Genomic DNA, 23,116 nt, shown 5'->3' on the forward strand with positions numbered 1-23,116 from the left:
CCTTGCTGTACATCACAAGTTACTGACACCACTATCATTTTCTCTTTTCCTGCTGCCATCTCCTACATCGTGCTGGGTGAACTGCCCTCGTCTGGTGTTTCTTAAACTGTGTTCTGTGGAACACTGGTGCCCTGTGATAAACAAACAGGTGTGCTGTGAACATCTGAGACTTTTTTTTTGATATTATGCACCGCTGGTCTATATTTTCTGTTGTTAAAACCAGGGACATGGATTGTTACTTCTTCATTGTTGATACCTGATTCAATTTCTTCATTTTGGTTTTACTGTGTATGTTGCTGTTTGGTTTTATTTTTGTTTTGTTTTTTTTTTGGGGGGGGTCTGACTACAATTTTTATGTGCGAAGTTATGAAAATAGCCCTCGTTGGAAGGGAAGAGGGCCGAAAAATGGTGTTTAGGTCTCAGCGAGACAGCTGGCTTGTTGCCAATGGTGGGATTGTTGCAAAACAATAAATACTTGTTTGCAGCACTTGAGGGTAAAGTCTTCTCCATTGTGGTCTCAGGATATTAACCCTGTGGCACTATGGACGTGTGCGGCGCTGTGTCACCAGGCAGGCTAACAAGGCCTAGAGAAACCAGGCTCGCTCGCAGCGGGACAGAGAACGTCTCCACACAAGGGAGTGAGGGCTTTGTGCTGGCAGCCTGGGATTTGGCATCTGGTGAAGGGAGTTCTGTTCCCAACACTGCTAGGGCGTAGCTGGGCCATATTCTCTGCCTGTGTAACTAGGTGCAACTTCATTGGCTTCACCCATTAACACTGGCAGAGAATTTGACCTGCTGTGTGGCTTTATGCAAGTCACTTAAGCTATGTTTAGGCTTTAGTTAAAACAAACCCTGTGATTAGGCTGTACTAGCTGACTTGAGCTCAGGTTAAGGAACTAATTCACTGAGGTGTAGATGTCTAGGCTCGGGCTGTAGCCAGAGGTCTGTGACCACATTGCAGGGCCCTACAGCCACTTAGCCCAAGTCAGCTGCTCTGGGCAAGCCTGGGTGTAGACGTACCCCTATCCTCTTTCTGCCTTAGCTTCCTTCATCTGCAAACTGAGGGTTATAAATATTTATCCTACCACATAGTTAGTGGTGGAGTGAGAGTTAATTCCCTAAAGTTGGCAAATATTTTTGCTATTGAAGATTGCCGCAGGAAGGAAAATGCTATAGCCTGGGATGGGCAAAATACAGCCTGTGGCAGGATCCAGCTCACCATGATACTTCAGGCCACCCCTACTGGAACCCAAGGGCAGGTTTCCTGTTTTCTGTGCCCCCACATACCCTCTAAGCAGCTGGCTGCTGGTGTGTGTGGGTCTGTGTGGCACATGCCCATTTTGAGGAGGGGGATCTTTGTCCCTTGCCTCCAGCATGCTTGTAGCTCCCATTAGTAAGAAACTGGCCAGTGGAAGCTGCCTGGGCAGGCTTTGGGGAGTGTGCAGAGACCTCCCCCCATGGGCGCATCACACAGACACACATGCTGGTGCCAGCAGTGGGCCGCGTTAAGTGGTGGGCAGAGTTCACAGTGGGCAGGGATCATGCCTGAGGGTCCCACTGGGCCGCTGGCCAGGTGCCGCCTATGATAAGCACCTCCCAGCCAGAGTCTGCAGCTGGCTCCCACCTTCTCCAGTACCTCAACTTCCTGCCCCTGGTCACAACTCCCTCCCAGACTCTTAACCCACCCTACCCAGGTCACAACTCCCTCCTACACCCAAACCCCCTCCCTCACTCACACACACCCTAATCCTATACCCAGAGCTTCCTCCTGTGTCCAATGTCCATCCCAGAGCCTGCACCCCCTCCATTAATATCCTAGAAAAGTACGGCCCTTGACCAATCACCAAATTCTTGAAATGTCCCCCCTCCCCATAGCAAAAATTATTGCTCACCTCTGCTGGTTGTGGGTATGGGATCACAGCAAAAGAGGGTTAAACAAAGGAATGGCAGCATGCTACAGGGGACCCACCGATGCCCAAGGACTCCCTAGTCAGTGGACCTTTCAGACTCCTCCCTCAGAAGCCCTGCCACCTCCTTTCCACTTTGCTTGTAATTGCAATGAGCAGCAAGAAACTCTGTCCTGCTACAGGTCAGAGATCTTATTTCCTGTGTAGCACAGTACTGCTTCGCAGAGCTCCCCAGAAAGACTTATCAAGTGTAAATATTGTACAATGAGCTGCATGTGCAGCGACTCTGCTCTCCACAAACCATCTAGTAATGCTGTTTTAAAAATCCTCGTCTTCGAGAAAACTTAAGTGATAAAAAGTAATGACTGAAGATATGAGTCATTGGGAGGATGATGGGGCCATATTAATAGCCCATATGTTCTTGCAAAGGATTGTGGAGAAAAGGCTGTCTTGCAAATTTATCTTTCTGCTTGTCTCTTATTTTCCACGTACTTGAAAACTCAGTTTTTTCACATCAGGCAGGAGATCAGAGTCTGAAAGGTAACAAAATCAGGCTTATTCAGAGGCTGAAGAAAATAAAGTTGCCTTACACTTGTTAGCAATATTCTGTGTGCATTGTTAATGTCAACATGGACCTCTGCTCTGAAGCAGGGTGTGTTTGTTTAGGGGATGTTGTCAGTTTTGGTTGCCAGGAGTTCATGTGGACTTCCTGCCTTTCTTTCTTTGTCTTTCACACTGTGCCCAAACTCGGATTGCCAGATTCACTCAGACTGGTGAATTCATTTTCTAGTCTTTGTCTCTAACAGAGGTCACTACCAAATGTTTCAGAGGAGGTCAGCTTTTCTAAGGTATTTAGACATCTAAAGATACCAGTGGGCATCCAGTACGATTTACAAAGGCACTTCAGTGCATTAGCACTTGACTTTCATTGAAATCAATGAGTTAGGCACTAAATTTGCTTAGACTCCTACTGAGAATGTCAAAAGCAAGCTGCATCTTTAGGTGCCTAAATACCTTTGAAAATGTGGCTGACCATATCTTGCTCACAAGGGCCGTGTCTACACGTGCACGCTACTTCGAAGTAGCAGCGCCAACTTCGAAATAGCGCCCGTCACGGCTACACGTGTTGGGCGCTTATTCGAAGTTGAAATCAACGTTAGGTGGCGAGACGTCGAAGTCGCTAACCCCATGAGGGGATGGGAATAGCGCCCTACTTCGAAGTTGAACGTCGAAGTAGGGCACGCGTAGACGATCTGCGTCCCGCACCATCGAAATAGCGGGGTTCGCCATGGCGGCCATCAGCTGAGGGGTTGAGAGACGCTCTCTCTCCAGCCCCTGCGGGGCTCTATGGTCATCGTGTGCAGCAGCCCTTAGCCCAGGGCTTCTGGCTGCTGCTGCGGCAGCTGGGGATCCATGCTGCATGCACAGGGTCTGCAACCAGTTGTCGGCTCTGTGGATCTTGTGTTGTTTAGTGCAACTGTGTCTGGGAGGGGGCCCTTTAAGAGAGTGGCTTGCTGTTGAGTCTGCCCTGTGACCTTGTCTGCAGCTGTTCCTGGCACCCTTATTTCGATGTGTGCTACTTGGGCATGTAGACGTTCCCTCGCAGCGCCTATTTCGATGTGGTGCTCCCCAACGTCGAAGTTGAACGTCGACGTTGCCAGCCCTGGAGGACGTGTAGACGTCATTCATCGAAATAGACTATTTCGATGTCGCTACATCGAAATAAGCTATTTCAATGTAGCGTGCACGTGTAGACGTAGCCAAGATCACCATGTAGGTTTAGGATGAGTAAAAGATGGTTTTCATCCCTAACACATGAAGCTTTATATTTCTTTCACAACTCTGCTTTTAGTATTGATTTCAGGTTTTGAACACCACAAAATGTGAAGCAAATGTGAGTCACAATTTTCAGATGGGCCTATTGACCACTCAAAAATAGACATGGAGCCATGTTTGCCAGAAAGATGAGGAGACCAAACCAGCTGGTTTTGGACTCCTGGTCTTTTGGGGAACCCTAAAGAACAAAGTACATTCCAGTCATCTAACAAGTATGTAACCCCTCTGTATCTCTGCTTCCCATGATATTTTATGTGAGCAGTCCTTTCATTCAATGAGACCTCTCCAAAAACTCCCTCAAAACTCATTTTAAAAGACCAGTGAAATTTTTTTCAGTAAAAAATAGTTTCCCAAAAAGAGAACTCCTTTTCAATCAACTTTTTAAAATGAAACATTTACAGTTTTTGAAAATCTTCAAAATGCGTTTTTTTCTGAAATGCTGGTGAAATCTCACTTTTTCTCCCAACTTAAAAATGTTTTTCCTCAATTCAACGTACACACACACACACACACACACACACGTTCTCAGTGGGAAAAGGGGGAGGAGGCAACTTTTTAAAAAAGAGTAAGACATGCCCAACTAAAATTAAAAAAACAAAAACAAAAAAATTCAACTGAAATAAAAAAAAAACTTTCAGTTTTTCATTAAACATGCCTAGCTATTCCAGGCACTGCTAGCAAATACATGATGGAATCAGAAGGCTCTAACTTAATAATTGGTGAAGCGCAGCAAGATTTGTTAAATTGGTATCAAGAGAGTAACATTTTTTAATAAAATTTGTGCTGGACTGGGAAGTAATTGTCATATAATGAATAGCAAAGTGGCTGTGGGAAAGAAATGTGCGTGTGTGTGTAGTCATATGAATTAAGTTTTATATGCCATAGTGATGGCCATTATTTTAAAATCAATATAGAGAAAAGGCACAGTCACAGATTTAGCCTTACACCTGTATTTTTCCTGCATTAGATATTTGCATAAAGAATCAATGGAGGGAGCTACTCAGCAGTGTAAATCCTATGTAATATTGAGCAGAGAATTACAGTTGTCACATATTGATTTCTTTCTGCTTCACCAAACCTTCCTGTTTTTCAAATACCTGATTCACATTTGCAGTGCCAGCAGTACAGAGGTGAGAAAGGACTGTATACGCATGTGAACCCAGATCTGTAAAGTGGTGTGCGCACATACCTACACATGTGTGCTCTGCATAGTCCACCTGAGAGTACTTAACCAGCTGGTTTGGAAAGTGGAATCTCCATCCGAAGGGGAATTTGGCTAAGTAAACATTTTGTTTTCATCCTGAATAACAGCAAAGCTAAAATTTAAGGTATTTTGCAGATGGAAATTTCAAAAGAAAAATTCAATTTTGGAAATGTTGCTGTGTTCTATTTTGGCTCAGATCATCATTGAACTGGATGTGTGTTAGGTGCTGTAATGGCTCATGGGAGTTGTAGTTACAATTTCTCATGACCCTGTTTAGCTCTATGGAGAAGGTTCCATACCAGAACTACATACCCCATGGTTGCCTACTGTCTTCTTTCTCACTGAATCGTGGGAGTGCCATGAGTATAGTGTGTTATGGGAGATGTAGGCTGTCTGGGCAGCCTCCCTGATCCCCTGAGAAAAGGGATGTTGGGTGTTGAACCACAGCTCCCATGAGGCAGCACATCGTTTCACACACAGCAAATTTCTGTTGAATTGTCCCAAAACTAAATATTTCCCTTTGGTTTAACAAACCAAAATATTTCAGTTCTATTCAATGTAAATTTCTTTTGTTTCTATTTTCTGTCAGGATATCAAAATAATTAGCAAAATTGAAAGTTTTCTGTGGAAAATGTAGATTTTTCAGAAACTGCCTGTTCTGTCGAAAAAAGGTAGATGCAGTACTTCCAGCTAGCTTTACTGTTAGCTCATCCTCACTCCAGCTAAAATTAGAGGGCTCCAAAAAGCATGAACAGAAATAAATATGTATGAGGCTTTAGACAGGCTTTTTGACAGTTCTGACTTTTGGTTGACTCTCTCTGAAAATTTGGAATGCTCTTAAAATTGACTAATTTCTAAAGATCTCTGCTGTCTCATGCTTCATTCAGTCTAGTTCAGGGAGGCAAAGGTGCTTTCCATCATCAGAGCCAACTGTTACCCAAAATTACTGAGGTGAGTTCAGATCTGGAGGTTAGTGTGAAGTTGGGTTTGAGGTTCTGGCTCAGACCTGTCTTCTAGTTTAAAATGACAGCACCAATTGCTCTCCAGAAAAAATGATGTATAATTAGCTGCCATGTTCTATCCAAGAGGTGGTTGCAATTCAGACAAAGGCACAGTAATACATGTGTACTGTCTGTAGTCCACTACGGACCTTTAAGGAGGCATTTTTTCTCCAGCTGTACTGATATGCTAACTTATTTTAAGCACAGTAAAATTAAAAAAAAAAAAAAAAGAAACAACAACAGAATAAGGGTTTTGAAAGAGATCTGCACTGGTATCAGCCTAAAACTCAGCTCTGAGTAGGGTCTTTTTAAATCCACAGCACTCTGGTCCAGGAGCAAGAAGTTTTGTGCTGTGAGTACTGTCTGTTTATACAGGATTAAAACCAACAAGTGATTCTTGGCCTCCAGCTTCCTTCAGCTTATGAATGGTGCCCAGTCCCCTTTAAGATGCCTTCTGCTGAAGCCTCTCCCTCAGAACTGCTGTTTCATTCCTCTGCAGAAGCATTTCTCTCTTCTGGGTGGCTTCAGTGGTTCCTGATTCTGCCCTCTCTGGCGTTCCAAGATGATTACAGCAAGGGCATTTCTAGAAGAGCTTGGACAGGGTAATAAGCAATAGGCAATAAGTGCACTGATGGATCTCAGGTGCTGCATCAAGTACTATAGGAAACATGAATGCAATTCTAGTCCTAAAGCAAGGGTCAGCAACCCCCAGCAAGGGAGGCAAGAGTGGCACGCAAGCCGATTTTCATCGTCCCATGAGGCGGGAGCTCAGCCCCATCCCTCCTCCCCCATGCAGTCACGAGCTTGCTCAAAGCCAGGCTGCCTGTGGATTAATGAAAGACAAGCTAATGCTGCCAAGTACCACCTAAGATGTAGGATTTTACCATTTAAGTTGTTTATTAATTGTAAGTAGGACTATTAGCGACTTTAAAGAACACCAGCACTCGGTCTGTACCTAGAGGTCAAAAGGTCAAATTTTAGCACTTCACCTTGGAAAGGTCGCTGACCACTTTCCTAGAGGGTTCAGCAAACTCCTACGCTGGCCTTCTCACCACCCACAGATATAGCCTCTACAATCCTCTTTCCTGTCCATAGCTCTCAGGCAAAAGCTGCTCCACAACTTGGAATTGGGGAGCAGATCGTCTAGAGGCCCAAAACTGCTGTTTCACTACTCCTTTCACTTCAGGGGTGTGTGCAGGGCCAGTCAGAGGGGGACTGGTTAAGAGGGCCATTTGGCCTTATCCTCAAGCTCAAAGGGTGCCTCATAGATAGATCCCCCACCCCAATAATTAGTATATTTGCCCAGAAAAAGACCAGAAAAGCATTTGTCAAATTTAAAAACAATTCTAATTATGTCTCACTCTTTTTTTATTTTTGGGTGCCTTATAATGTTTTCATGTATTGTTATTTTTATTCTTATGAGGGCTAGGGACCTCAGCAGCTGGAAATGGCCCAGGCCTTTCTGGACCTCTGAGAGGGCCTGGCTGTGTGTCTGTGGCTAAGTGAACCTTGATGCTGTTGGTAGTGGGCACAGATTAGGACAGCTCTCAGGTTGCTCTGATCAGCGTTCCGGACCAGTTAAGTTAGAGAGCAGGCTTTGGCATAAGGGAAGTACAAAGGGTTTCGTTGTTACCTCCCTGACCTGCTCAGCTGAACCTCGTGTGCCCTACACAACTGCTGCATCCAGGCCGCCACCTGCCAGTTTTGGCAGAACAATGGTTGACAGTCTGTGAGCCTGGTAGCTTGTGCTCCACATGGTGCTGCCCATGGAGCACCTAACTGGCAGTACTCCTGGAGTCCTTCATTGGCCTAGGCATGCTACGTAAACCTAGAGGGAGTACCCTGAAGGTATCTCTGCAATTCGTTGTCTCCCCAGCTGGCTTCTACAATAAGCCTTGTTCCTGTCTTGTTCCTGTCCTGCTCCCATTCTGCTCCTTCTTTGTTCCTTTCCTGGCCTAATCCACTCCAGCCCTGCTCCCTGGCTTCTGACTCCAGCTCTGTCCTTTAGGCTCGGCTGCCAATGCCTGTATTTACACACATTGCTTAATAGTTACTTACCAGCGAGAGTACTTACAAATATGGGTCCAGATTCCCTTTCTCCATCATCCCACTGCAGATCTGGTGGCTCTGTTAATTTATTCTGGATTTGAAAGCAGACTTTGGCTTAGAGCCCATCTGACATCAGGGCCTGACACGCAGCTGTTGATGTGACTGCTATTTGCAGAAGGAAGTTGACATCTTAAAGATGGGGAAGGTGTGGAATGAGAGGCTGAAAGCAAGTTTTCTGGGCAGCTCTTGGGATTTATTCAAGAGTTTCCAAAGGTTACAGGAAGAGGAGAGAAGCCACTTTGTTCTGTTGTGCATAGCTGTGTTCACTTGTTAATTATGACATTTGTTTTCAAGTGTAAGACTTTGTTTTGATGCCTTGTTCCCTCAACACATGTGATTTTTATTGCTGTTAGTGTCAATAACCTCATAAGGAATTCAGCCCTTGTAAGTATGGTTGGCTCTGCATGAGAGGACCTTCCCACCCGTGAAAGAAACCAATTTTACCTCCTTTACAATAAAACACAAATCAATCCCAATTTTTTACCCTCTCAGGCTGCACCAAACAAAGCTGCATCATTGCTCTGCTAGTCTTTATTTACCACTATATTTGGGTGTAAGCTGCCTGCAGTGGAGAAAGCCAGGTCAAGGATGAAAATCCTTTATTAATCCCCTGTCTATTTAATTTCAGCTAAAGCCTCTCTCCTGTCTGCCATTTACCTCTGCAGGATCAGCAGTCTTGGTGCTGTATTAGGCACACTCTTGCAGTGTCACTTTGAGGAGGGAGCTGCTATGTTTGTTCTCATCCTGATAAAATGCCCAGTAACTCAGTCACATTCTTGCCATAGCCGGCATGTGAGCCTTCTCCTTTGTAGCCTCCACTGTCTGGAACAGGCTCCTGCTCTGTCTCTCTATCTTACCAACTCCCCATTTAACCAAAGGCTGCAGCAGTGACCAATCAAAGCAAAGTCAATCTAGATTTCGGCTGCAGCATTCCACGTACACGTCTGCTTCCCAGCTAATACAACCACCTATCGTAACCGTGGCTGAGCCCATTGCACTGCAGTGTTTTCTCTTAAAGTTCACTGCTTTTCAGATCTCAGCTGGAGACGTGAAATGCCAGGGCCTCTTTTGGTTTTCCCCTGGCTATTATTGAGTACTCGTTGACTTAAACCAGCGTCTTTTTGGAAGGTTTTCAGGAATCTTTTCAGGAGTCGATTTGTCTAGTGTACACCCAAGTTTCACTTAACTGAAAAACTTGACTTCATTTACCCCTACTGAGGGGACAGGAGTACGAACACCAGTTCAGGTGCTCAGTAAGTTTGATTTAGTGCATCTCCAATAGGTGTGCTAACTGGAATGCCAGAAGATCGACCATGGCAGGATCAATTTTCCCTGTTGTGAAGACACATCCTTAGGTGGAGAGGCTGAGGAAACTGGGCTTGTTTAGTCAACAGAACAGATGAGTGAAGGGGAATTTAACAGTGTCATTCAGCTACCTGAAGGGGAGCTCTAAAGAGGAGGGTGAGAAGCTGTTCTCAGTGGCGTCAAATGGCAGAACAAGGAGTAATGGTCAGAAGTTGAAGAGGGAAAGGTGTAGGTTAGATACTAGGAAAAACTTCACCAGGCGGGTGGTGAAGCATTAGAATGTGTTGCCTAGAGAGGTAGAGGATTCTCCATCCCTTGAGGTTTTTAAGTCCCGGCTGGACAAGGTCCTGGCTGGGATGACTTAGTAGGGGTTGATCCTGCTTGAAGCAGGGGGCTGGACTAGATGACCTTCTGAGGTCCCATCCAGCCTTGTGATTCTGTGATTCTGTTCCAAAGAGGATGGAGCCAGGCTGTTCTCAGTGGCGGCAGATGACTCCTGGTGCAGTGGTGGAAGTATTGGTTGGATATTAGGAAAAACTGTTTCACTAGTGGGATTGTGAAGCACTGGAATCGGTTTCCCAGGGAAGTAGTGGAATCTCCATTAGAGGTTTTTAAGGTAGGGCTTGGCAAAGCCATGTCTGGAATGATGTAGATGGATTTAGTCCAGCTCTGAGCAGGGAGTTGGACTAGATGACCTCTTGAGGTCTCTTCCAGCCCTAATATTCGGTGCTTCTATGATTTATATCTTCTCTCCTGAGGTAACGACACTGACAGAAAATAGATAGTGAGAGGCCTCTGACTGTCTTAAATGTTTTTACAGTGCCTTGGTATGTTAGGCCTTATCTACACACACAAACTGTACCGCTTTAGACATAGCAGAATAGGCAAGGCACTACATCTTTTTGTGTGGATGGAGTTTTACCTGTGTAAATGTGTATGTTGAGGAAGGAGAATAAGCTGCAGTGTTACAAGGTATCTTTATACCACTACAACTGCATCCACCCTTGTCTAATTATATTGGAAAACAGTAATACTCTGAGAAAACAGAGTTTAGACCATGCCTTAGTAAGCATGCTTATCTTTGAGAACTTGCCTCTAACATGGAAATAATCATACAAGTTTTTGTTTTGCTTTTGAGGCCCACAAGTTGCAGCATGATATGCTTATTTTGATAGTCCTCTGTCCAAAGGCAGAAAAACCTAAGAATGGCTATACTGGATCAGACCAAAGAAATACCTAGCCCAGTATCCTGTCTTCCAACAGTGACCAACACCATGTGTTTCAGAGGGAATGAACCAAAATGGTAATCAAGTGAGGCAGAACTGTGAAGCCCATGAGCCAGAAATACTGTAAATCCAGTTGCCTCAATATTGTTGTATTTACCAGTGACTGCAGAAGAACATGATGTTTAATGGAACCGAAAGGCCTAAAATCTCTAATAACCATTGCATTTCCCCCGCCCCCTCCAGTCAAACAGCAAACCATGACAGCTTCTGTTCAGTTAGCCCTGTTCTTCTGGGATGCACACAGAAAGAGAAGATTTATATCCATCCAGAGAGTTTGTCTGAAACAGGGTAAGCCAAGTAAATCTATTTTTGTATTAATGCCTAAATACAAAATCATGCAGCCATCTAATATGAGAGCAGAACAGACTGAGAATGGAACATTGTGAGCTGGGCCACGTCCCAAGCAGCTCAGATTCTAGCCGGCTCAATCAGTGGGAAAGGCAAACCGCACACACACCACACATATAAAACATACATCGGACATATTTCACAGTCAGCTTCTAGGCGCTCATTCTCATGCAGCCTGCCAGAAAGAGCTGAAGTAGTGTCACGTGAGTAACAGACGCTTGGGGAACGGGAGCTATTCATTTCTTGCAAGGAAGATGAAGATGGAGCGGGGTGAAGTGGCAATTACTTCAAAGAAAATTCAGTGAATTTTAAAAGGGCAGGCCCTTTGCAAGCACTCCCCAGGCCATGCAGCTGGTTCCTGGGATAGCTCAGAGCTCGCACCCTCACTTTGAAATGGCTGGGAGCAGGCTGTAGATTCTGGGTGTTGGCAGAAAGTAGGGTCGGGGGCAGCAGCTGTGCATACCAGGACACCACTTGCTACCCTTTGCATTCCTCTGACTGCCAGGCAGCAGGGGGAAAGTACATAGATTGTGAATTACTTCTCTGCCCTCTCCCCTCACCAGCCGAGGGTGATAGGCTTGTGCACAGGCTGCGTGTTTTACCCTTGCTCCCAGTGGTCAGGGGAATGGGAAGAAGGACAAGTTATATCCTAGTATGCATGGCTATTGCCCCTCCCTCACCCTCCAACAGTGGCACCCTTGTCTGCCCTTGTCTATGGTGTCTGTTGGGAGTCACCAAGAGCAGAGCTTGGCCATTGGTTGAATAGGTGTGAAGACAAGCTCTCCACCCAACACAAAGACCATTCCTAGCTGTAGGTCTTGAAGCAATATGCCCTCATTATTTACACTCAGCCTGACTACAGCTCTGTGACATAGGTGCCTTCCCATTTTACAAACAGGTAAACTGAGTGCAGGGCTGGATTTTCAAAAGGACACAGCACGGTCGGTACCTAAATGTAGTTGACTGAAAGGACTCTGGGCTCTTTTGAAAAGGTAGGCGTTAAGTGACTCAAACAGCAAATCCATAACGAAATCATGAGTAGGGCCCTCATGTCCTTACTCCTCGTTCCTTGCTCTGATTACTAGGTAGCGCTGCCTCTGCAAACGAGTGTCCATGTGCACAATTGTATATATCCTACATAGTTTATACAGTGAGTCGAGATGAGGGGTTATGCCTCAGCTGGAAGCAATCTGCATAGCTTCAGGAACTTCCATGTCTCGGTGCTGATTTTCACCACTGAGGATCTGGCCTGAGTACGTTTAGGTCCTGCTTATATTGAAAAAGTTCACGTTTTGACTCCACAACTGCTGTTGGTCTGTGTTTCCTTCCTGCTGATTATATCCGTCTCCTTGTGGCATAATGCGTTGTCATGCTGCATAATGATGCATCAGCTAAGAAACATGATTTGGCACAAGATCAAACCTGTTGCACAGTTTGATATAGATGGCACAGAAGAATTTGGGGGTCATGTGAATTAAACTGTACTGATTCTGATGCACTGTTTTTTAATTCTCCTGTTTTCAGACATGTCATTTTTGAAGACCCGTACTTTTAATCACTTTTGTAGTCTCACATTTTAGCAATTTATTTAATATATTCACTGCTGTCTGCACTGTTTGATTTTATTTGGATTTAAATATAAGACCAAAAAATGCACCTACACCAAGCTCTATGAGCCTTTGAGACATATATTAAAACACAAAGCAGGGATGAAAACTACTCCAATCACATCCTTCAGCATGTACAGGACAAGCTGACTACTTGGAACAGCAAAAGGGTAACTCGGGGTGAATAGCTGCTCTGGCAAACTGTGCATTTCACGCAACATTCCCCATCTCCACCAGCCTCTGCACTAAGAGCTTTGGACTAAGGAGTTGATTGGCTTTTTTCTAACCAATGGAGGGAGCACCTTTCAAAGCTGAAGGGTGGAGGATGTCCTGCTCAGATTCTTTCTTTATATTGAAGGAGCTGTTGTTTTGTGCACCTCTTGATCTCGGTTGTGACTGTACCAGGGTGGGAGAGGCATCTGCCAACAGGCAGATCCTAGCTTTTAGGAATTTATAGGTCAGAATCCACATCCTGTAGTTCACCTGGAGAACCACAGAGCATAGATGTTACATATTGACAAAGAGGGAGCCCACTTCACCAGTGGGGATTTTTAACAGCTGTTTTTGCTCTTCATTTCTGACTGCTTTACCCATTGTCTGCTTTGTGTAATCTTTATCCTCTGCATAAGCAACGTCTTCACCCTGGACTGTAGTGTCACGGTGTGGTCTAGTGGGCTTGAACATAGGACGGGAACCATGAATTAAGACTCTCTTCTGGGCTGTGCCAGCACCTTCACACGGAAACTAGCCTGGGTTTACGTTTTGCGCACCATGGGTATTGCCTACTTGCTTCTTTGCACAAGAAATGCATGCTCATCTTTTCATGTGCACGCTTGAAAATAGGCCTTCAGTGTCTTACTTTTTATTTTATTTTTGTCATCTGCAAAATGGGATGATAATATTTACTTACCCGTCTCAAAGGTATGTTAGGAGGCTTAATAAATATTTGCACAGGTCATTGAAACATTAGATAAGCATGGTGAATGTGATGTTGGGAGCATCAGGATAACTTTTTTAAAAACAAATCAATGATCTAGTGTCATCATACAAAATGTCTAAAAGAAAAGAAAGGAGAAAAACTGGCATTTCAGATGAATGCATCTCTTGGAAACTAGCAAAGCAAATACCTTGTATCATGTTTTAGGCTCTGCAGCGTAAAGCCTCATCTCGTGACTTATGAAGTGTTTTTAAAATAATAATTAAATGAGCAGAGAGAGCTTTATTAAATGAAGTAATTACAGGCAGCCACTTTGCAAGAGAGTGCTTATGTGATAGGATATGTGAGACTATTGTTATTTACTGAGATTGCTAAAGCACATGCAGTGCACTAACCAAGCACGTTGCAAATGCAGAAGACACTTCTGGCTCTCAAGGATGTTTAATCTAGAAAGACAAGGATGGGAAAAGGGATCTGACATTTCCTGAGAAGGAAATTGGGGTAGTAATAGTCCCATAGTGGATGGTCCCACATTTTAGTTTTATAAGTTAAGCACATTAAAAGTAAAATCAAGGAGTACTGTTCCCAGTTACTCCCTTCTGCTGTCATGACAAGTTGTAGCCTGGGAGGATAAGTGGGCTTGGAAGAGCTTCTGCCTATCTGTGAATATGGGCAAGAGGAGATGTGGATTTTTATAGAATGGGGACTCCATTTCCCAGTATGTCCAGCAGCATTTAAAGCATCGAGTGTGATCCTGATACATATAGTTTATTCCCTGTGCCACCCAGATAGAGAAAGGAATTGGGAGGGTGACTGTGAGTCTCAGGTAATGATTAAACCTTGCTGGGAACTTTTAATCGGGATGATTCACAGCTGGAAAACTGATTTTCTGTAGAAATTACATTTTTAATGGGAAAATATTAATTTTAATGGGAGACTTTGATTTTACTATTGGAAAATTATTGCCCGTGTCTTCGTTCCTGCACTTCTCAGAAGTCTGCTGAGGACAGGTTGCTGGACGCTTATCCTCCCTGGCTCTGGAACAGCCTTCGAGGGTTCCCACTTCTCAGGCTCCTGGATCTGCCCTGCTCTCCACCGGCCAGGTTGCCAGGGCTCCAGGCAGACTGTGAAGTGTTGGAAACATTTTGAAAAGGTGTAAATAAAATGTCACGTTGCTCTTCTTGTTTTCAAATGCAATTTATGAATTTTCATTCTGACTTTTTTGATTTTTACCTTCCATTTTGGAATGAAAACATGTTTGAAATTTCAGAGATGCCTGTGGGCAACGGCATGACAGCGGCCACTGGCCCTCAGGCAAGGTGGGATGGGGACTCGGCTCTGTGCTCAGAAGCAGCGGGGCCAAGAGTGGAAGCGGCAGGGCCAAGGGCACTCAGCACTGCCAGGGTGGTGGCCCTGCCCCGCTCCCCCCACCACTCCCTCACAGCCACGCACGGCTGGAGCAGTGCTGCCATGGCACTTCAAAGAGGCCCAGCGCTCCAGTCACCATCTCTGTCAAAGTAGCAGCAGTGGCTGGAGCTCTGGGTCCCTTTGAAATGCTGGGCTTGCCCTCTTCCCACCCTCCTGTGGCGGGCCTGCCTGTGGAATATAAATTCTGGTTCCCACCCAGCTCCAGAGATGATATAGCCTGAAACATTCCTCTTCCTCTGTCATTGTTCTACAGCCCATTTTCCCCCATCCCATGTTCTCAGCTTCCCTCCAAGTGTTTAGGTGTCCTTCCCTGCCAGCTCATAACTCCCTCCCGTGTTTAAAGGAGCAGTTCCCTCATCTTGTAAACAAATGATCCCTCCTAGTCAGTTGTTAGAACTTCTGTGGCATCACATCTGCAATAAAATAACTAACTCTAATAGATCTTTTTAATCCCTGAAATCATTCAGAACATACGCCCTCTCCCACACAGTCATATTCTCACACGCTAGGGGTGTGGAATTTTTTTCCAGGAATTCTGTTCTCCTCGCTGCTCTCAGCTCATTAAAAATAAAAATTACCACTGCCCACCATGTTCTAGAAAGCTCTTCTCACGGTTGTAGCTCTGAGGTACTCATTAAAGTCAATGGGAGGTATGTGACTTAAAACTGTGCATGAGCCACATTCAGAAATTGTCATTTTTAAATGCTTTTCATGGAAGAATCAATCCCATAAATACAGGGGACGTCCTGTGAAATTTTGGATATGGAAAAATAATTTTGGTGAAAGAGATGAATTTGTCTTCTCAAGGATACTGAACATGTGTGTAGGATATCTGTGGGATATTTGAGTCTGTATGTATGCTGCTTACATAGTGGATGGGATTATCTAAAGAACTTGGCTTAGCCCTACTACCCACATCGGAGGAGACGATCAAAGCTAACACACTCTCTCTCTCTGTGTGTGTGTGTGTGTGTGTGTGTGTGTGTGTGTGTGTGTGTTGCTAATTCCCTATTTTGATTATTTTCATTTCTTGGTATTACTACCTCAGGTCCTCATTTCTTCTTCCCCTGGAGACCAAGTTTCCACCTCTCTGTCAGGCATCTCAATTCCCGGCATTCAGGAAAAAATCTGGAAGTTCTCAAGTCACCCTTCATGTCTATGCTCCTGGGATAAATAGTAACTGTTGTGCTTTTACCTTCACCTTTATGTGCCTGGAGATTCTTCCCCTTTCTACTACTCACCTCCCTTTAGCTAAATGACTTTCAGTGTAGCTCAGAAGAAATGGAAATTTCAAACCAAATAATTGCCTTTCCATAATAGGCCTGTGCCTCACTGTGCAACTGATTTATGTTTGCTTAGGATAAGCAAGCGGTGCAGAGATGCCTACCTCTGTGCACTTAACATATGGGGAGAAAAGGCAATAGAGATGATACAAATCATTGTCAAGGACAACACTTTTAAAAACGAGAAGTCCTGTGGCACCTTATAGATGAACGGATATTTTGGAGCTTAAGCTTTCGTGGGCAAAGACCCGCTTCATCAGATGCATGGGGGGGTGGGGGTTCAGAGGATTATTTAAGAGGGGGTCCCAGTAAAAGGCGGGGGTAGAGCTGACAAGGTCTATTCAGTCAGGGTGGTAATGGCCCATTATCAGTAGTATACATCAAGAAAGGAGAAAAAACAAGTCAGATCAGTGGTGGGGGGATGTGGCCCATTGTCAGATTCTAATGTGTAGGTGTGAACAATCAGAGCAGAGAAGCTGCTTTTGTAAGGGGCCAGCCACTCCCAGTCTCTGTTTAATCCTTGGTTGAGGGCCCCTTACAAAAGCAGCTTCTCTGCTGTGGGTGTTCAGATTCTAATGTGGAGGTGTGAACACCCACAGCAGAGAAGCTGCTTTTGTAAGGGGCCCTCAACCAAGGATTAAACAGAGACTGGGAGTGGCTGGCCCCTTACAAAAACAGCTTCTCTTCTCTGGTTGTTCACACCTCCACATTAGAATCTGACATTGGGCCACATCTCAACCCGGCCCCCCCGCGATCTGACTTGTGTTTTCTCCTGTCTTGATGTATACTACTGATAATTAGTAACAGGGCCATTTCCACGCTGACTGAATAGACCTTGTCAGCTCTGGACACCCTCTTTAAATACTCCTCTGAAGCCCCCACCCCATCCTATGTATCTGATGAAGCGGGTCTTTGCCCACGAAAGCTTATGCTCCAAAATATCTGTTAGTCCATAAGGTGCCACAGGACTTCTTGTTGTTCTCGAAGAGACAGACTAACACGGCAACCTCTCTGATACTTGTCAACATTTTTAAGGGGGTCCTTGCAAGAAATGAGATATCTCAGGAGGAAATCAAGTGGCTTGGATATAATATGAATGATGTTATTTTTTTAGCAGAGTGATTCAACAAAGGAGGGTGAGCAGCACCAATGAGGTGGCAAGAAGGGTCCGAGAATTTATCCATGCAATCTTGAGAGTGTTTTTTTTTCATTAGTTTTACCCTGGTAAAGAAGGTATCCTGCCTGCTCTGCTGAGAGTCACTCTTGAAAAGCTCTTCCACAGATACTAGTGAAGGGAACCTAGTAAGCGGACTCCGTATTAAGAGGATAGAATGTTTGCAGAAAGCAAACAGAAGCAAGGCCGCTTGCCTGCAAAGTGCCAATGCTAGTTGTGCATTTGTTTGTTTGTTTTTTAAATCTCAAGTCCCTTTTTTGTCCATGCAGATTCATTGTATGTGAGGAGTTACTGCAGTTTTTACAACGGAGATTGCATACAGCTGGCTCTAGCTTTTCCTCTGCACAGAATTTGCCTCTTGAGTGGCTTTTTAAATATTCCTGCCATGCTTTATCTGGCATTGCAGAGGGAAGAAATAAGCCTGTCTTTGGACATAAAGTGTGCTGAGTCAGTGTGAAAAGTCTTTAGAATTTTTCATCACCAAGCCATTCAAAACCTGCCATCTCAGAGAGAAGGGTACTTTGACACCAGTGTAAGGTTTTAATATTTGCTCTATGTACAGAAATGAGATGGTTAATTGAATTTGTTTAATTTTTCATTGTCAGATGTTTCCTTTGTGTTCCTGTAAGCAGAATATTTAGTTGACTGAGTGGGGATGCTGTGGATGGATTTCTGTGGTGTGAAAATCAGCTGTTTCTCACTCCTCAGCTCTTCCATAGAGAGAAGAGCGTGATCTATTGTTCTGAGTATGGGACTGGAAGACAGGATGGCCGGGATTATAATTCCACACCAATTTTAGCTTTTTCTGACAATGGGTTAAATTATTTAATCTTCAGTTTCTCCATTTGTAAGACCTCCCAGGGCATTTGGGGTATTATTGATTGGTATCTGTAAAGGACTGTATGCAGGGGTTGCAATTAGCGTGTCAACTTTTGTCACACCACTGACTTTTACTTCTCCTTGATTTGTATCTGCCACGTTTCATTTTCAGTGTGATGGTACTTACACTGGGGAAGTACCGTCATATGTGGGGAAAGCCTGGTATTTCAGGGAGGCCAGTGTTGGTGTTAAGTGTTCAAAATATAATTATCTCTGTATTTTTGCTAAGTTAAGGTCCAAAAGTAGCAAAATATTGCAAGAACTAGTGATTCTCCAGTAATACAAATGTCAGAACCTAGAGAATGGCTAGGGGATGAAGTTCTATAGGCTTGAATTCAGAAAGTATTAATGCACATGCTAAATATTAGGTATGTGCTTGTGTGTCCAGTTCAGGGTAGGGATTGTCCGTGGTCTGATCTCAGGTGGGGCGTCTAGAGATTAATTACATATTAAACATTAAGCAACCTACAGGAAAAGATCCGTAAAGGCACTGAAAGGAGACAGTATGAGGATTTGTCTTTTTGACTGAGGGTCATCTGCCTTGAGCTCCACTCTTATGATGCTATGGGGGTTTCTGTATCAATAAAGGGCTTGTGCAGCTCTCTGTATGATGCTCACATGAATGCAGCAGCCTGCCTAACGTCACAAATGAACATCATCCATATTTAATTGTAGTTCTAATTCTGGGCTTGTACCACCAGAGTGGAGCGAAATCTCTGAGCAGAAAGTGTGCCTTGCTCCGTGACTGTTCCTCCGTTAGACACTTGCTGGTGCAGATTCATGCTGCTCTGTTCTTCCCAAAGGTGACATTTTACAAATACACCACCCGGTCTACTCACCCTCTTCACTCTCTACCACGTGGCGGGCAAGATACAGTCTGTGGGCTGCATTGGGCCTGCTAAGTCTTTTAATCCTTCCTGCCCCTAGGCTGTGGAGGGGGTAGAGTTTTGCATGCTACCCCCAGGTGAGGGATTTTGCTAGGGGTGGGGACACTGCAGCACAATTTCTCCGTTCCCATTGGCCGGTTTCATGTGTGTCTAGAGATTTTTCTGGGGGCGGGAGCAATGCGTGAAGCCCTTCCCCCTACTAGCCCCATGGAATAGCCAGTGGGCTGGGGCTGCTGCGTTGAGAATGCTGCTGGCTGGAAGCTGCATAGGTTAGTGCCTCCCAGCCAGAATCTGCCTCTGACACCACACCTCAACTCCCTCCCAGACTCTTCTCCTGCTTCTACACCTGTCCCCCCAGGCCAGAGCACCTTGCCTGCACCCCAACACCCGGCCCCAGGTCACAACCTCCTCCTTCAACTAAACGCCTTCTCAGAGCCCACAGCCTATCCTGCACCCCAAGCTGCCTTTTGTACCCAACCTCATTCCAGACCCTGCAGCCCTTCTATAGGAAAGTGCAGCCCTTGACTACTTACCAAAACTTTGAGGTGGGTGGTCCCTCATCAGAAATGATTGCCCACCCCTGCTCTACTGGCTTAGCTCAACAAGGAGGTGGCACTCTGCAGCAGGCTACTGCTCTCTCTTGAATTTGAGAGCTGTGGGTGGCCTTAAAGTGCTGTACCCAAGATAGCCAATAGGCAGGGAATCCAGTCCATCCCCCTTCCAAACCATGCAACACTCCTCACACCAGCAGGTTTTTAACGAGTCTATCATTGTGTGTGTAACTAGCATCACAATGAAAGTTCTGACCCTTTTAAGGCACTCTTGTTACTGTATTAAAGTGTTTGCTGCCTATAGTATTGTAGCCTCCAGGATAGCTGGTGAGACCACATTGTTTAATGTGCCTAGTAAACTTCAAGACAGACAGTGCCATCCTGAGTCAGCACCTGCCTCCTCTGGAATGATGACAGGTGGTCAGCCATGCCTCAGAAGAACAATTGGCTTCTGTTCCCCCACCTCCACTTCAAAACACCATTTCCCCCTGCAAGCTAGCAAATGGGGGAGGGGAAGTTCATTATGCACAAGAATGATGGACTTTTCCCATCAGGATGGCAAGGGAGACAGTCCCTGCAATGAAGAAAGTTGGAGCAGTTTGACTTAGGGTTACCATATCAGAACTTTCAAAAAAGAGGACACCCTGAGACAGACTGTGTCTGTATCAGTATCTACCAACTCATGTTGTATTAAAGTACTATACATACCAGTGGTGCACAAAGTAGGGGATGTGAAATTTCATTAGGAGGGTGCAGCATGGTTGGCTGCTGGTTCTCAGGCTCACCCATCTCAGTGAACATGTTGAAATATGTTTTTATGTCTGTGTGTTCACATTTATATACACATTAATAAAGCTTTTACAGTCTACAGACTTATTTTCTTACACATGCTGAAAGGGGTTTTTTCTGTGGCCATTTCTATACAGACTACTTCCTTCGGAAGTGCCATGCTAATACACGGAGTGAAAGATGCTAATGAGACACGGATGCAAATTCTCCGCACCTCATTAGCATAACGTCACATGATTTGGAGTCCAGAAGACCATTCTTCTGGACTCCAAAACGCCGTGTAGAAGTGCGGCCCTGGGGGGGCTTCTGGTAGGAAGTTCTCCTTCCGGAGGCCCCTTCTCCCCAAAAATTTTCAGGAAGAAGGGGCCTCCGGAAGAAGGACTTCCTTCCGGAAGCACCCCCCCCCCCGGGGCTGGGCTTCTACACGGCATTTTGGAGTCTGGAAGAACAGTCTTCTGGACTCCAAATCACATGACATTATGCTAATGAGGCATGGGGAATTTGCATCCATGCCTCATTAGCATCTTTTGCTCTGTGTATTAGCGTAGAAACGGCCTATGTGAACATAACTGAAATTTCCATCTGTTTGGATGACACTACACAGGTCGGGAGGGTGACTGCTAACTGCAGGGATGAAAAATGGGGCCCAACATAAAAAGTTTGCTGACCCCGATATATGTACCAGTGTAAGTTAATACAATGTGAGTTGGTAGATACTGGTACAGATACAATCCCTCTTGGAGTGTCCTCTTTTCTGAAAGTTCAAATATGTTAACCCTAGTTGGACAGCCCAGAGGGAATCCTCAGTGGATGTACCTGGGGGGCATAACACCACATCAGGTGCAGTATGTGTGAACTTCCTCCTGGCAGAGTAAGGTATTGCAGAATGTGTAAAGGTGGGCGAGTCAAGCCACAGCATAAGATGTGAATTTTCAGACCTAAGGTCAGTTCCTCAGCTAGTGTAAATGGGCAGCATTCTAGTAACGTCCAGGTAGCTCCTCCAGTTTACACCTGGTGAGATCTGGCCCAGGGCCTTTACATGTGTGCATGCTCAGCCCATCTCGGTCTCCACACATGGAGCATCAAGGGCAACAATCAGCATTTCATTTTGAACCATCTGATACATGAGTGAAGAACTGCCCATTTTGGTTTGCCTGTAAATTTTGCCTGTGTTTATTGAGGTGAGTTGAGGGGACTGAAAGTTGGGCCATAAGTATAATCCTTTCAACTACATCTTGACTATGGCACAACATTCCTCAGGGCTCTCCCTCTCCCATTTTCCAGCTGTGACAGCAAACTCACAAGCTCTCCTTGCTAAACTTGGAATGGAAACCCTTGAGCTATAGAGGAATCACAGACTTGAACTTGGCATGGGTGTTACCTGGTGCCATGGTAGTAACTTACACAAACACAATCCCAGGGATGTCTTGCTTCCTGTTTTAACATGCATTGAACAAAGGGGGCATGCTTACTTTTCCCAGCACTGAGGTGATAAATTGGACCAAAAAAGCAGGAGAATTTTCTGTCCTTGTCCTTGCAGTGCATGGGAATCAATATCTCCTACACATTACTATCGTGCTCTCGGTGAAAATGCAGATGCCATAGAGAATACAGTGTCATGCAGCTGTTCGCTACTTGTCAAAAGACGGGTTTTTAGGAGCTATAAATAGGGAGCGTGCAGTGCTCACACACATCTAAGAAGCAACATATGCAAGTAGCCAGGGCTGAGTATGATGTAGGTCAACATTCCATTACTGTTCCTTCCCATAGTGTTCTCCCCTCTACACGCAGGTGGGGGAGCAGTAAACTTTGAAGGCTGCAAACTGCATTCTTGATTAAATCGTGCCGAGCACCTCAGTTGCTCCTGTCCAACCCCATGTCACCTGGCAATAGATCAGTTGCTTTTCATATGTAAAGCTTGGCCTGTCTATTTCCAGCTGATACACTGACAAGCTCTGGGCTCTTAGGCAAGTCACTTCTATCTGTGCCTGGCCTTTCCCAGATGTACAGTGGTATTATTTGTACTTTACCTAAAGTGGAAGGTGCTTGGAGTGAAATCTTGGGCTGAAAACTGCTATGTAAACCTAAGTGCGTGCTCTCTAGCACTCTCTTTGTTTTGTGTCATCATTAGTGCGCTCATTCCTATCACTATCCAGGCAGCATCAATTATCTCTCTTCACCCTGGTGACCTATTCATTCAGTAGTTGATATAGCAGTTAGCTCCGGTGATGTTAGCTATAATCATCTCTATTTTCTGGAACGTGCTTTATGTCTCTACATGCGCTGTAACTCGGACATTAATTGAATACAGCCCATAGCTGTTTATTGGAATTAATATTTAATTAAGATTTGATCAATTTAGGCCCCGATTTAGGGAAACACTAAGAATATATTTAAATCCTGTTGGAGTCACTGTTAAAAGGCAAAGTGATTAAAGTGAAGTGTTGACTATGGGGCTGGAGTTATGCTTGTGCTTCAAGTGATGTACTGAGTCAGGATCTAAACCAGGGGTGTCTAACCTTTTTTCCATCAGCAGCCACACAGCAAAATTTTATATGTTCTGGGGGCCAATCACAAAACAGGCC

The 23,116-nt window shown here is 44.9% G+C and overlaps 1 protein-coding gene across 1 annotated transcript in view; it reads left to right on the forward strand.

Annotated features, from left to right (window-relative positions):
• Nucleotides 1-23,116, forward strand: part of SLCO3A1 (solute carrier organic anion transporter family member 3A1) — a 239,262-nt gene that overhangs the window by 68,380 nt on the left and 147,766 nt on the right. The gene's annotated exons all lie outside the window — the stretch shown is intronic.

The sequence above is a fragment of the Carettochelys insculpta genome, chromosome 12 (assembly GCF_033958435.1).
Source record: "Carettochelys insculpta isolate YL-2023 chromosome 12, ASM3395843v1, whole genome shotgun sequence".
Lineage (NCBI taxonomy): Eukaryota > Metazoa > Chordata > Testudines > Carettochelyidae > Carettochelys > Carettochelys insculpta.